Source organism: Notothenia rossii, assembly GCF_949606895.1.
Source record: "Notothenia rossii genome assembly, chromosome: 9".
NCBI classification, from domain to species: Eukaryota; Metazoa; Chordata; class Actinopteri; order Perciformes; family Nototheniidae; genus Notothenia; species Notothenia rossii.
In genome coordinates, this window is record NC_136907.1 from 33,382,742 (window position 1) to 33,397,847 (window position 15,106).

A 15,106-nucleotide genomic window follows, 5' to 3' on the forward strand; every position below is an offset into this window, starting at 1 on the left:
GGAGTGCAGCTATTAATTCTGGTTCTGTGCCGCTTCCTCTACACACCGTGAGGATTCATGCAGGGGCTGCAGTGAGCTGGCAGAAGGTTCACCAACCACCAAGCCACAGAAAGTTGCTAACATTGAAGGGCGAAAAAATAAAAAAGCAGCCTGCCACTCAGGTTTATTCCCTTTAAAGACACAAGATGGGAAAGCTCAAAGGATGCATTTGTTCAGTGACAGTGGAGAGAGACAATAAGAGGAGATCCATTTTCTCCCCGAAGGGCTGCTGCTGTGTCCCAGCTAAATGCAAAAAGATCTTTAGAGTGGAAGGGCTGAAGAGCTGTATGCTATTATCTGGAAAAGGGCTACATAGAAGGTGATGTGCAGTGTGGAAGTTTGCCTTGAAAGCAGAGGGGAATCTGATATAAGCAGGGCTTCATTTGTGCTGGATGCAGCCAGAACTAGAATCAGACATAATCCAGCTCTGTCCAGGCCCCAAGGTACTTCACATCTCATAATCACATTTATAAAATCCCCAGACACCCAACCTGCAGTATTATCACTTTTCTCTCCTTCCATGCACTGGACCAGCTGACTTCCTCTCTGCATTATGCTCTCAGTTCAGAGTTGTGTTGGACTTTAAACCAACAAACGCAAGCAGCCATTCCAACAGCGAGAGCAGTTTGCTTTGAAGGATGGAGCCAAACAACGACACCTCACTGCAGTTCATCATATCTCTCACAACAGGGCCCTGAGTATCAAAGACCCCCATCACTGGGGGAGACTAAAGCTGATGATGCTGCATTGTGTTTTTTGTCAGAGCATTTGCTTTACTGATTGCTTTCAGGATGTACAAACAATGTGCTAACCCTTCATAACAATGAGAACCACTCCAAAGCACAATCATAACATAGTCTGTCCAACTGATGCCTGTCAGTAACCACTTATATCCTAAAGAACTCCACAAAGCAAAAAATACATTCCTACCCTATTCAATCATTTAATGATCAATGCAGCTTTTACACCAATGATCAGTCCGAATAAGTATTGTATTAAGCGCCAATTCAGAACAAAGTTGACAGTTTATTTAATATTAGAATGATTCAGCATGAATATGTACGACTACGATGACTACAAGTATTGCTTTACAGGGTCTTGTCGATAGACGTGACATCAAGAATTGCAAACTGTTTCCTGCATCATAATAACAACGTGCCCTGAAACAATGCATGCTTTACACTGTACCCTGATGATTCAGCCGTTTATGTTACTGCAGAAATGTCAAAAAGCTTAACAAGAAGCGTCAATAAGAGTTGATGCTGGTTCTGAATGAGTCTCTGAAAACAGGCTCAAGTTAGCATGTGAAAAGACAAGGGGAAGCCATGAACACACTCAACCACTTGGAGGGTGTCACTGAGAACTCACTTTGATGCTCATCTCACAACAATCATATGATTTCCAAAATGAGTAGAGAGACATCTGGCATCAGAATGAAGATTAAAACATTAGTATATATTAAAAACTGTTTATATTCCTTTTTAACTATGGATCTTTAATGTGATTGAATGATTTACTCTTCAGGGAAATCCTAAATGTCTGAGGTATTCTTACTTTCTCTTTCGTTGACATTTTGGATCGTCAAGATTGTGATGTTTGAATGTGTTATCTTTGATGTGGAACCCAGGAAGAGTTGTTGTCTTTGCACTGATAATATGTTGGGTCCTCCTCTGCATCACACCAGGGTCTAATCTCTGATATGGCACATCAGCATGGAGATGATCTGTGTCTGATGTCCTTATGTCAAAGCGCCATCTCACAAGTGTTCTCAGACCTGCTCTCTGCTGCCTGTCCCCGGGGATTATCTCACTCTCCAGACTCAGCACCTCGTGAGCTATAAGTTAATTAAGCACAGAAGATAAAGTGCAAGACCCACACATAAAGAGAGCATGCTTGTTGGCAGGTGGAGGAATACACACTCTGAACGCTTTAACATGCACTCATTAAGTAAAGATGATTAGGCAGGTTAATTATGGTATGTGCCTGCAGGTCATACATATACATTGTACAATTGAATTATATTCAATTCAAACAGTGTTGTTTGATGGACACTTTACCATAAAAAAACAGTAGTTCCATTAGATACAGAGTATACAAACTAGGAAATGCCTGTTGACAATTACTGTTGGATCAGTCCAGTTTGTTTACATTAAGAAATCACATGCAATTACAAAACCAACAATGAATGCATCTGATAACAAGTAGTATGTGTGTATTCATAGCAGTATATGACTCATTGCGCTGTGCCATTCAGCTTCATTGTTGACCAAACACAGTTTGAAACACATTCATGAGTGACACTGTTGCATATCTTCAAGTATAACTAGTTATTTTGACTTGATCCCACATATCATTAATAAACCTGTTAACAGAAATAACTTTTAATCTGCTGATGAAAATAGTCCCAAAAAGGCCCTATTTCCTCCTGTTGAGCACATGTTGCCAAAATTACAGTGACCAGCAGCTTTAGAGAAATACTGAGCAAGTCAGAGAGCCAGAGAACAGGCAGGGGTCTTTTTCTTTTACCCGAGCACTGAAGACACTTTCTTTAATAACTAGCATTATTCTATCCTAAGCGACTCGTCATACTCAAGTGTTTGCATTTCATTAACACATGAGTTGGGTGTTGAGGCCTTTATCAGATATTGCATGAAGTGAGACGCAGGGAGAACTCTACAAATGTCAGCGCAGTCTTTTAACAACCAGCTTTGCATTTCCCATCATCCAAACACTCAATCAAAGCAGACATAATGTCAGGACAGGGCATCATGTAAATGTCAAATGTTTGTTTATTCAAAATGAAGTCTGCTCTGCTGTTGAATCATGTTTGATCGCACACTCACAGTGTTTCTGTACACATGTCTGTTGGCCTTGATGAATGAATCCATTGTGGCTGTGAATACAGAACAGTATATAATCTTTCTGTACTACACCCTTATTATGATAATGGGTCTGAAAGGAATTAGAGTTTATGTTAGCAACGAGCAACTTATAAATATCATAAAAGTCTATAAAGAAGATTGAGTACAGCATTTGATTGTGCCTTAATCTACAAATGTTGTCATCACGAGTGGAGTACCTTTAATGAGTGTATTATGCTGAGTGCTGTGCAATTGAAATGGAGTGTCTGGTGTAAACACTTATTGAATTTCAAGCCTTAGATCCCACATTGAATCCTGTCGCCGTGAGGCCTGCTGCACTCCAGCGCACTGCAGAGCAACATATTCCTCCTGCAGACATTGAATGGGCCATAAATATAAAGACAGTCAATGGAACATATTGATCTCAACATTGTTGTTATCATGCATAAACGTTGCCATAGCGAGCCCCCTTATGTATAAAAGTTAGAGCTCATAGTGCTCAGGGAATCTGCCTCAATTGCTGCTTAAAAATACTGACGTTTTCCTCCCAAAGCTTAAAGGTTGTTCCTGCACTGTCATTAGGAACGGTTAGGGCTGCTCAATTAATCGTATTTTAATCGCAATTACGATTTTGGCTTGCAACGATTACGAAAACAACATAATCGAAATAAAACGATTTTTTGTATTATTTTTAAAAAAAGAAGAAAAAAAGTATTATTATTTTCCTTTGGTTTTTCAGTTGAATTATACATAACGTTCAGTGTAATCAACTGTTAAAAACATACTGTTCACATTTTTCTTTTCAATAAATGGATGTTTTCAAAGTAAATGGATAATCGTTTTAGCTAATCGTGATATCAATTATTGACCCAGATGATCGAGATTATGATTTATGATGCCATAATCGAGCAGCCCTAGGAATGGTCACACACAGTGCTTGAATTGGAATAAAAAAGGTGCCAGTAAACACTATCTAAATCAGCAACTATTTCAAGTCCATTTGATTTATACAGCCCAAAAACAAGAATTTGGCTCAAAGATATTTTCAATCTGTACAACATATGACTCCCTCTATCCTTATCCTCGTATCTTTCATTCAGTAATTAAAAAGAAACACAAAAAACTTTAACAGACAAGGAAACGTTTTTTTTTAAACAGAATATTTACTGTAACGTTCAGAAATTGTATGTTTTTCCACGACTAATCAGGGAGGTGTCCGGGGCTCTCATAGAGAACATGACGTAGCCTATAGGCCTACATGTGCCTGCATCAGGTCATATAGTATATCCTATAATGCTGGTGGGTTTGTCTCTTTACTGTATATTTTAGAAAGGCTCACTGTACTTAAACAAAGTATGAAAGGCAGCGGATATGGCTAAAGCCTGACTCCTACTGGTGGCTGGTTAAATGACTCCTCACCCCTGAGTACACTCATGCATCTTTCAGCAGGAAAGGAGAGAGGGAGTCAATGCCAGGGAGGACACAGGGGAATCAAGACGGTGGAACTAAGCATAAACACAACAAATATGCGTACTTAGATGCGTCATGAGGTGCCGGTACGCAGTAAGAAGTAATGGTACGCAGATGGGAGAAAATCAGAAGTCCCGGTGCTGCGTACCGGTGAGTACCGGCCCAATTCAAGCACTGGTCACACAATACAAAGACTTCTGACTTATTTAACAGAAGTAAAAAGTGGAAATGGAGATTTGAATTTACTCCAGCTGTGCTAAGTGAGGCACTCATAACATGACAAGACACATTTGGCATTTCTAAATGGTCTGGAAGGCCACTGGATATTTATTCACAGTGTCTCAACAGCACACGTCTTTTTACCAAACTATTGCAGCCCGTTCTATAGAGAAGCTTGTCACCCCACAGTCTCAGCAGAGGACTGGATCTCTTTATTTGTATGCAGCCTTCTAGTAGTACCAGTCAAATAAACCTGCTTTGGATTTAGCAGACTCCTCAGCAACAAACTGTGTTGTCATGTTACATCGAATAATGAACGCTCAGAGTTGTGTCCCACCCACTCAATGCATGGAAAATGAAATAACATTGCAGCATCCTCCTGCAATGAAACACAGAGGGGTTATTACATCAATCCACCTCTGTGGGAAGACAGAATGTTGGTGTCAGCTGTGGAAATCATTCAGAGAGAGACAGAGGACCCTCAGCCCTGACCAAGCAACATTGGGAACTAGGTGTGAGGGGGGGGGGGTTAAATTATGTTTATTTGTTTTGTCTCCCCTGAGGATGAAGAACTGCTACTCTGCTCATTCCTGTCTGCAGCCAGCAGGCCATGAACACCGTCCAGCAATTATCAGGTGGGTTAAACATCCGTTCATTTGTGGTAGGATTTCTGTATGGATAGATTTGCAGACGGAGGAGAGTCTGTGATGCTTTCAGGGAAAGATTCCATTTTATATCTGGAGCACTTTCAATAGAGGCAACCTATAAATGCTTTCTTAATCAAATAGATAGCTTTAATGCACATCTTTCCCCTAACCCTAACCATCTGTGGGATACATCTTCATTATATTCCACTGTGATTGGCATTGTGTTGGACACGATTGCCTACACAAATGACACAACTATGAACAGCTCATTTCCATTGGGTAATTATGCTTTTTAATTGATGTAAAAATGAAGCTTTTATATTAAATACAAATGTATCTGCAAAATGTCACCTAGAATCTATATTCTATATCTTATCTGCAAAACAACCTGAAGCAGTTAAACTAATCATTTTCTTAAAAATGCAAATGCAAACAAAAATCATGCTTTTTCGGATTTTATAATGATACCGCAAATCTGCTTGAGTTGTGTGATACAAACTAGTTTTCATCAATCAATAATCAATCTTTATCAAATGAAAATGTATAAAATTTATTTTTAAATATAATTATTAACTAAAAATGAACAAAAACTGATGGTAACACACAGTGGTGAAACATGTGAGAGCTAACCCACTCATGTTGTACACCCTTAAATAGATCTTACAAAACTGACTTATGAAACGGTAACTTTATTTAAATGTAATATGTCAACAAATTTCACATAACTGTATTAGGTAGCTGAAAGCAACAATATTAAGTTGAACCAATTTAAACTTAATATTGTTGCTTTCAACTAACCTAATACAGTTAAAATAAAGTCAACGGTTCAGTTTTTTCAGTGCACAGAGACAGACAGACAGACAGACAGACAGACACACAGACACACAGACACACAGACACACAGACAGAGAGAAGAGAGACAGAGAGACAGACAGACAGACAGACAGACAGACAGACAGACAGACAGAGAGACAGACAGACAGACAGACAGACAGACAGACAGACAGACAGAGAGACACACACACACACACACACAAACACACACACACACACACACACACACACACACACACACACACACACACAAACAAACAAACAAACAAACAAACACACAGTACTGTTTATGTCATAGTTTGTGTCTCCAGGACATGTTGTGATGATGACACAGACTCCACAGAAAGTATCTGAGTATCTGGAACGTGAGCCAGGCTCAGAGCGCAGCCTCCAGGCTCATCAGCTGAAGAACACACTCCTCACCTGTTGAGGGCCAGTCCACTGTCTGCCCTGGATAACAGTGTGTGTAATATTCAGGCTATTCAGGTGGCTGTCTGAGGGCCTTCGACCTTGGGAAGTGAGCACTGAGCAGCTGACGGCTCTATTGACCCATAACAAGTCAGAGGGCCATGGGCTGCTGCTGCTGCTGAACAACAAAAACAGGCAGCAATAACGCACACAGATCCACTTTATCCAGCAGCTGTCATGAGAGAGCTTTAACTACTACCCCCAGGTTGTGGAGGTGCACTCTGAGCAGCACAAGGAAATGGCGAGACTTTTTCAAATTGCCTTTTTGACAGTTTTCCTTTTTTTTCCTTTTTCGCCATGCCAACATTTCAAAGTGATGGAAGAGTGACAGTGCTTTTCTTTTTCTCAACAGTTTATCCCAAAATAACAGCCATGCTTTTGAAGCTTCCCTCTGCTGTTGAATGGCAGCTGAATATATTCAAATGTAATACCTTTCTTTTGCTACTACCATTTAGAGGGAAACATAGATCAACTTGTCGCTGTCTGGCAGATACAATAGAGCCTGAACAGATGCTCTCTGCTATTTAAAAGCTATTGGTAATTCTACAAAGGGTTAGAGATAGAAATAAATAAATAATAACTTCCAACACCCCAAAATGATCAGCGGGAATATTTTACATTACATTGCATTTATACATTAATACAAAACATGAAATGGTACATGAGCTGATGAGATTTTCCGCAGACCTGGCTAGTCGTGGTTTATTCAGCCTGACATATACAGTATCATGTTGGAATTAAGCTACTCTGATGTGTGCAGAGCCATCTCGATAACACATAGGAACTAATGGAAGATAATCTCCCAGTGCAACCTAGTTCTCTGCTAAAGCAATATGTGCACAATGGAGCCTAGTGGAGCAAACAGCATTAGCTCCGTTATGATTCCTATCTGTGACTTTGTCACGTTGATCTTCAACAATCCACTGTGTCCTGGTAAGTGGCATTGCTCTTTCAACTCCCTAGCTGCTCCTCATGTTCTATTTATTACAACGTCCTTATAACTCAAGTAATGACTTTCTTCCATTACTCAGGTAAAGGTTAAGAGGCTGAACAGACTAGCCTTCTTAAGCTAATGATAAAGAAGTTGAAACAAAAGAGTGCCAGCTAAGACCACATGTTTAAGTCATTATCATGGCTTTGGCCATTGTACTGAAATTAGTTTTGAAGAAGAAATAGTTTGACCTGTAAAGATGATGATCATGATCCCTATGGGTCAGTCCTGAGAGAAAATAGCACTATGTTAAAACAACCCCTCTTATTGATTATTGGACAATGATATTCATCTGATTGCTCATCTTAGTGAGAACAAACAAAAAGGGTCAGTCAACATCAATGGCATCCATCATACAGAATGGAGTTAGCTCCTTGATCCTCTGGAGCATGAGGCAAGAAACAAGCTTTTGAAGAAGGCCTTCACAACATGAGCCAAACACAAGACCAATGCAACCCGGAAGGATGAGGCGGGGTTTACCTCATTCGAGAGGTGTTGCCCCCACCATTAGCATCATCATACAGTATATACAACAGTGAATATTCATCACTGAGCAGGAACAATGAGCCCAAAGTTTCCACATTATTCATTTTCTTTTTCAAATGTATTATTTTTTTACAGAACGATCCAAATGGACAGAGAAATTAGTCCAACATATTCCTATTAAAGGGGTGCTATGGCAGGGGCGGAGTATGTGCCATATCGCAGACGGGAATAGTGTGACATGAAGAGCACCGCAACACACACACACTCTCACACACGCACCCCCACACACACGCACACACACACACACACACACACACACACACACACACACACACACACACACACACACACACACACACACACACACACACACACACACACACACACACACACACACACACACACACACGTGTTATAGTGAGAAGGCAAAGGGATACCTGAACTGAGGCTGTTTCTCACATCTTTGTAGTATAGTGTCTATATACACAATCATTTGTTTTTCCGGGTGAATATTAAGTCATATTTTGTGTTCTTTTTACTTGATTCTAATTGTATTTTTGCTTGTAAGATATCAATCACTGTCACAGTCAAAGCTCAGATAGTTAAAGCTCAGTTAAAACAGTAGTATGGATTTTATGTAAATATGGCAACTAATAAAATGCTTTAAATGAAAAACTACAGCATACAGGATACTGTTATGCCATCGTTGAGATGCATTAAAGGTCCCATGTCATGCTTTTCCGGTTATTACCCGTTCCCTTGTGTGTTATGAAGGCTTTTATGCATGTAAACGGTCTGCAGAGTCAAAACCCTCAAAGTACACCCTGTAGCGAGTAAAACTCTAACACAGAAAATACCTCCCCAAAACGCCTCGTTGGAGATACGTCACTGTCCATTGATTCTTCCGTTACCCGGAACCAAATGGACCAATCCGTGGAGCCGTTACGTTACGTCCGCGGAGCCGTTACGTTAAGCCCCCGCTTATTTTTATTTAACCTTTATTTAACCAGGATAGGTCTCATTGAGATTAAAAATCTCTTTTTCAAGAGAGTCCTGGCCCAAGAATGGTAACAGCACAGTTTCAGACAGTTTTACAGTTACAAACAATTACAAAACGCACAATCACAGCACAGTCATACACCAAGTTTAGCCAAAGCATTTACAGACACAGCGGCCTGCTTCGAGGACAGTTAAAGTTGCTTTGAGTGTTTCTAATGAGACCAGCTCTCTGAGTTTCAGCTCAGTTTGAAGCAGGTTCCAAGCTTGAGGGGCAGCGTAACTGAACGCCCTTTTCCCAAGTTCAGTACGGACCTTTGGTACAGTTAAAAGGAAAAAGTTCTCTGAGCGAAGCCGATAGGATCCAGTGCATTTTTTATTTATGTACATACTTAGATAAGGGGGAAGAGCACCAAGAATAGCCTTATATATAAGGATGTGCCAATGTTTCAGTCTACGCGTGGTCAGGGAAGACCATCCAACACGAGTGTATAGATTGCAGTGGTGCGTCAAGGATCTGAGGTTTGTGATGAATCTCAGTGCACCGTGGTAGACGGTGTCCAGCGAGTGAAGGCACTGAGAAGATGCATTCATATAAACCACATCTCCATAATCCAGCACAGACAGAAAGGTTGCAGACACTAGTCTCTTTTTGGCCTCATAGGAAAAACAAGACTTGTTTCTAAAGAAAAAACCTAATTTTATTCTTAATTTTTTCAAGAGTTCCACAATGTGTGGTTTAAAAGAGAGTGAATTGTCAATTATAATTCCAAGATACCTATACTGCAACACAGATTCAACCTCCGTCCCCTGCAAGGTGGTGATAGGAGGAAGGTCCAAGACCTTGGCTTTTGCTTTCGAGAACATCATTAGGTTTGTCTTGGCAGCATTTAAAACAAGTTTCAAATCACACATGTTGGATTGTACAATGTTAAAAGCATTCTGGAGCTGACAAAGAGCCTGCTTCGGGGTGGACGCAGAACAATAAATAACTGTATCATCAGCATAAAAATGCAAATTTGCATTCAAAACATTGTTATTAAGACTGTTAATGTAAATAATAAATAACAATGGTCCTAAAACAGATCCCTGTGGCACACCCTTGGATACCGGAAGAGATGTTGAAGTTAAGCCTTCTGCCCGCACACACTGTGATCTGCATGAAAGATAATTCTTGAACCAACAGACAGCCTTACCTGAAAGACCGATACTAACAAGTCTTTGTAACAGTAAGGCATGATCCACTGTGTCAAAAGCCTTTGACAAGTCAATAAAAAGTGCTGCGCAATGCTCTCTATTGTCTAAGAAGTAAATAAGATCATTTACTACTTTTAAGGCAGCTGTTGTAGTGCTGTGATTTTTCCTGAAACCAGATTGAAACTCAGATAAAATATTATTTATTGATAAAAACTCTTTCAATTGGAAATTGACCAGTGATTCCAGTACTTTATTTAAAACACATAATTTGGAGATGGGTCTGTAGTTGTTTAGGTGAGTGGGGTCACCCCCTTTTAACAGTGGGAGAACAAAAGCAGATTTCCAAATAAGGGGAATTTCGTTTGTCTCCAAGGACAGATTAAAAAGATAAGCCAAGGGCAAAGCTATAAAATCAGCTGCTAACTTTAAAAAGTACGGCTCCAGGTTGTCAGGACCTGCTGATTTTCTTGGTTCCAAACTTTTCAGGGCTTTATGCACCTCTGAAACTGTTACTGGAATAAAATTAAACGGTTCACCCTCCCAGATACCACCGTCAGAGCGATCAGTGGCTCCTTGAGCTATGTTCTGCGAGGTAAACAGAGAACCAGAAGCAATAAAATGCTCATTAAAACAACCAAGCATTTCTGTCTTATCAGAGATTTGAACAGAGTCCTCCTTCACAATGCAATCAGGAAGCTCTATAACATTTTTGTTTCCAGTTAATGATTTAATAGTTTTCCAGAATTTAAGGGGATTATTTAGGTTATCTGAAGTTTCAGTTAGGAGATGATCCGCTTTGGCATTTCTGATTTTAACGGTAAATGCATTTCGCAGCTGCCTGAAGAGCAGCCAATGTGACTCAAGACCTGTACTCCTGGCTTTTGACCATGCCACATTGCGCTCGTGTAGTAAATCAGAAAGATCTGATGTGAACCATGCATTGTCTCTGCCTTTTACTCTGTATTCTCTTAAGGGGGCATGCCTATCAACTATTTTAATAAAACCATCATAAAATAATGTCCAGGCAGTTTCAACATCTGCAATGAGATTGATTTTGTCCCAATCAAATAGAAACAGGTCGTGGAAAAAACCCTGCTCTACAAAATGTTTCATATCACGCTTTGTGATGATACGGGGTTTTGTCTTAGGGACTTTTGTATTCCGTACCGTGGCAATGACACAGTGGTCACTGATGTCATTTGCAAATACAGAAGCAGGGGTGTATTTATGAGAAGCATTTGTAAGGATTAGATCAATTAAGGAGGATTTTTCAGGAGATTTCAGATTGGGTCTAGTGGGACTGCCAACAATCTGAAAGAGATTTAAGGAATTGCAGTATGTTTTAACATCATCAGATGCTGGTAGCAGCCAGTTCCAGTTAAGGTCACCCACAATGACAATTTCAGTATAGTTAAGACTGGACAAAAGCTGCATTAAAGATGGTAAAGCTTCGCTGACAGCTGAAGGTGGTCTGTAGCAACCAACAACAGTAATATGGAGCGCTTTTGATACTTCCAAGTCAAGAGCCAAAAGTTCAAATTGTTTTGTCAGTGATTTAGAGAGAATAATTGTTACATGAAACTTCGATTTAACATAGACTGCAACACCTCCACCCTTTTTAGGTCGATCAGTCCTATACACATTATAGCCATCAATGCAAATATCCTTGCTTGAAATTGATTTGGTCAGCCAAGTTTCAGATATCACTATTATATCAGCATCGGTTGAATGTGCCCAAATACGAATCATATCCATTTTAGCAATCAAACTGCGCACATTCAAATGGATGAGACCAAGACCAGACCTTGATTTAAAATCTGCAGGGGTGTTAAAATTAACACAATATTCTGGTCCAGGGTTAGGTTGCACATTTCCTGAAATCAGCAATAAGAGTACAATTAGACACCTATAGACAGGCCTAGGTGGACTTTTTGACGGCTCTCTCTTAGTGTTTAAACCTAACACAAAATCATGAACATAGCTTGAAGAAATAATAAAGTTGTCTTGTAGAGCCATAAGGCTAATCAGACGGGCCAAGTCCACAGATCCGCACTTGACAGATGCGGGAGAGAGGGAGAGGGGGCTCAACATCGTACCCAGCGGACTGCAAGAGGAGCACGTTCCCCGGCCTGGTAAAACCGGGGTTGGGAGAAATGGACGGGATATTCCGGTCCCGAGGGGACTTACCCCAGTGCTGCTCCAAATTAAAAGGGATAGGACAGCCAAAAGCAGTGACATAATTAAAATCCCGCGAAACGTGGAGAACCCGCCCAAAACAGCAGACTCTTGAGCTCCACGCAACAGGACAAGTTAGTACAGAACAAAATCAGGCTCAATCCCATATAAATCCGTTCCGGGATCTTTCAACCACCCGATCAGCTGGGGACGATGCGTGACGTGACTTCATATGTAAATAGGAAGCCCGACCCGATGCATCGCTGGTTTAAAAGTAAAAAAACTGGATGTGTAGAGATCGTAACACAGTCAGATACAGATCAGTGCCCAGTTAAAAAAGCCAGGAACTTCCCTTTAGGATGAGAAAAAGAATTGGACCCATCAAGATCAACGATGTGTTGTCCGGTTGCCGATATGAACAGGCTCCAATAGTCCAAGTAGCCGGTATTTACGCCGGTAAGTCACACTACTACATTTACGATTAGGATTTGAGATGTAGCAGTTGAAAAATTGAAAGTGTCCGCCAAACAATTTAGATGTAATCACTCAATCATACAGACATACGGACACAGAACGAGACGTGCTGCCATCTTGGGGAAGTGACGAGAGAACGACATCCACACACTTCCTCACACACACACTCAGTGCAGGCAGCTCTGCTGATCTCTCCTCCCTGGCTGCAGGCTGATAAACAGTTGGGATCACGGCGAAATTCTCTCTGCAGACCCATTCTCACAGCGTTTATCAACCTTTTTCTTACTCAATATCAAGCCACACTTATTGTTTTTACTTCGGCTGTGACTTTGTGTGTGCTCAGGATGAGTTTGGCTGTGTTTCGTTGTGTATCGCTAAACAAGGAAACAACACCTCCACAGAGCTCAGCGCGATTCATAACGTCCCGACCAATCAGAGCACACTGTGCTCACACGGAGGGTGGGGGCTGGAGCTACTGGAGCTACAACGAGCCGTTAAAGGCAGAGAGTGAAATTCAGTGAATACAAGTAGTTTACAGAGATGCTGTATGAGAAACCAAAGTGATTTTGGAAAATTGCACAATATAAATCTGTTCTAGTAGACCTCAACAATGGAATTATGATCAGTGGAAATGGCCATGACATGGGACCTTTAAGGATGTCATACCCCATCCCTCTCCAAGCTGTTTAACTCTGAGGAACGACACAATAGGTGTAGTTGAATGTTATTTTGTCTAAATAACTTTATCATTTAGGATGAAGTTCCAAAATGATATGACATAACATTAACCAAATAATGCCATGGTAACGACTAATCACTGACTCCGAAAAGCCCTGACTAATGGATGAGTAATGGGAGGGTGAATGGTTTATGGAATGTCAGTGCTCACTCGAGCCGTTTGCACAACAATCAGAGAATATGACAATTTTGGAGTAATGATCCCATCTCCGTCTGTTGCCACTGATATGAAGCTATTTGTTCTTAGGCTGGATCAGAAAGATTATAAACCCAATGGCTAACCTGACAACACTCTTTGTGGCTCTATATTTGTCAGTGCAGTAACAACGAGAAGTATTTCCAGAAGCACTGGAACATGTTGGGATGTTGATGAAACTGCAGAGCTGTTCCAGCATGCCTTCAGTTCAGACCCTCATCGATGTGTTATGTGGAGTAACTTCCATAAAAACAGCCTGCATGCAATTTACCGTTCTTTAATAGGTTTTCTTTCATTCCAACCTGCTAAGAATAGAGATTTTAATTCAGTTTATTGCCAGCGATAACATTTAAACGAGTGCCTCTTAAAGTGCACGACAAGATGCTCTCCAACAATGTCAGCATATTCCTGCTGGAAAAAAGCTAAATATAGTGTGACAAGAGTAGGCTGTTTCTGTGAACTTCCCAAACATTTATTGTATTTACAAGGCTTGGCAAGTTCACCTGTGACAAATGCTAATGGTTGTTTGTACAACATACAACCATTACATACATGCTGATACAATCCAGAAAAACAGCTAGGTCACCTCATCAGACTTGTGTTTAAAGTGCAACTCCAACTACCCACAGCAGGACCAGCCTCTTTTTCAACAGATCTCCTTGTGTTTGCACTTTCTGTTTATTTTGTAAAGCTAAACAACTGGTCAAATCCTATTTCAAAACTTGAAATGTATGCGCACAGTATTTAAAAAAAAAAAGAAAAAAGATTACATTCCAAAACTGTTATACTTAGATGATAGATAAAACCTCTTAAACCTTAACAGAAATTGTGCCTTTCTTTTTAGAAAACAGAAACTAAACACAACTAACGTCATTTTGATGTACTCCTACTCTCTCTATCTAATAGTACCCTTGTTGTCTATCAATTAGTTTGATATGAGAGTGTTTCAGATGATTTCTACTAGGTCTTTGATCTTTGCACGATGTTGTTTGCCTGTTTTTCCAATCACTTTTTTTTACCCTTGAGTCTATATTCTGGTAGATGTCCTTTTCATTTGTAGATAATCATTTCCTCATTGGTTTTCCAAATAAATGATATGTTCACCCATGAACTGTGTCTCTGCAGTAGAGGTGATTATCTGGTGATAACCCAACATGTTACAGTAGTCTGTTGTGATGCTCCAACAGTGCAATGTGTGGGGTGCCATTATAAGAGTTTTGTAATAGTCTGTTCTGTTCTGTCTGCTTGCCCATTAGACTGGGGGACGCTGAATAACCTGAATTCCCAGCTTTCTGCAAAGACTTGGAACTCACCA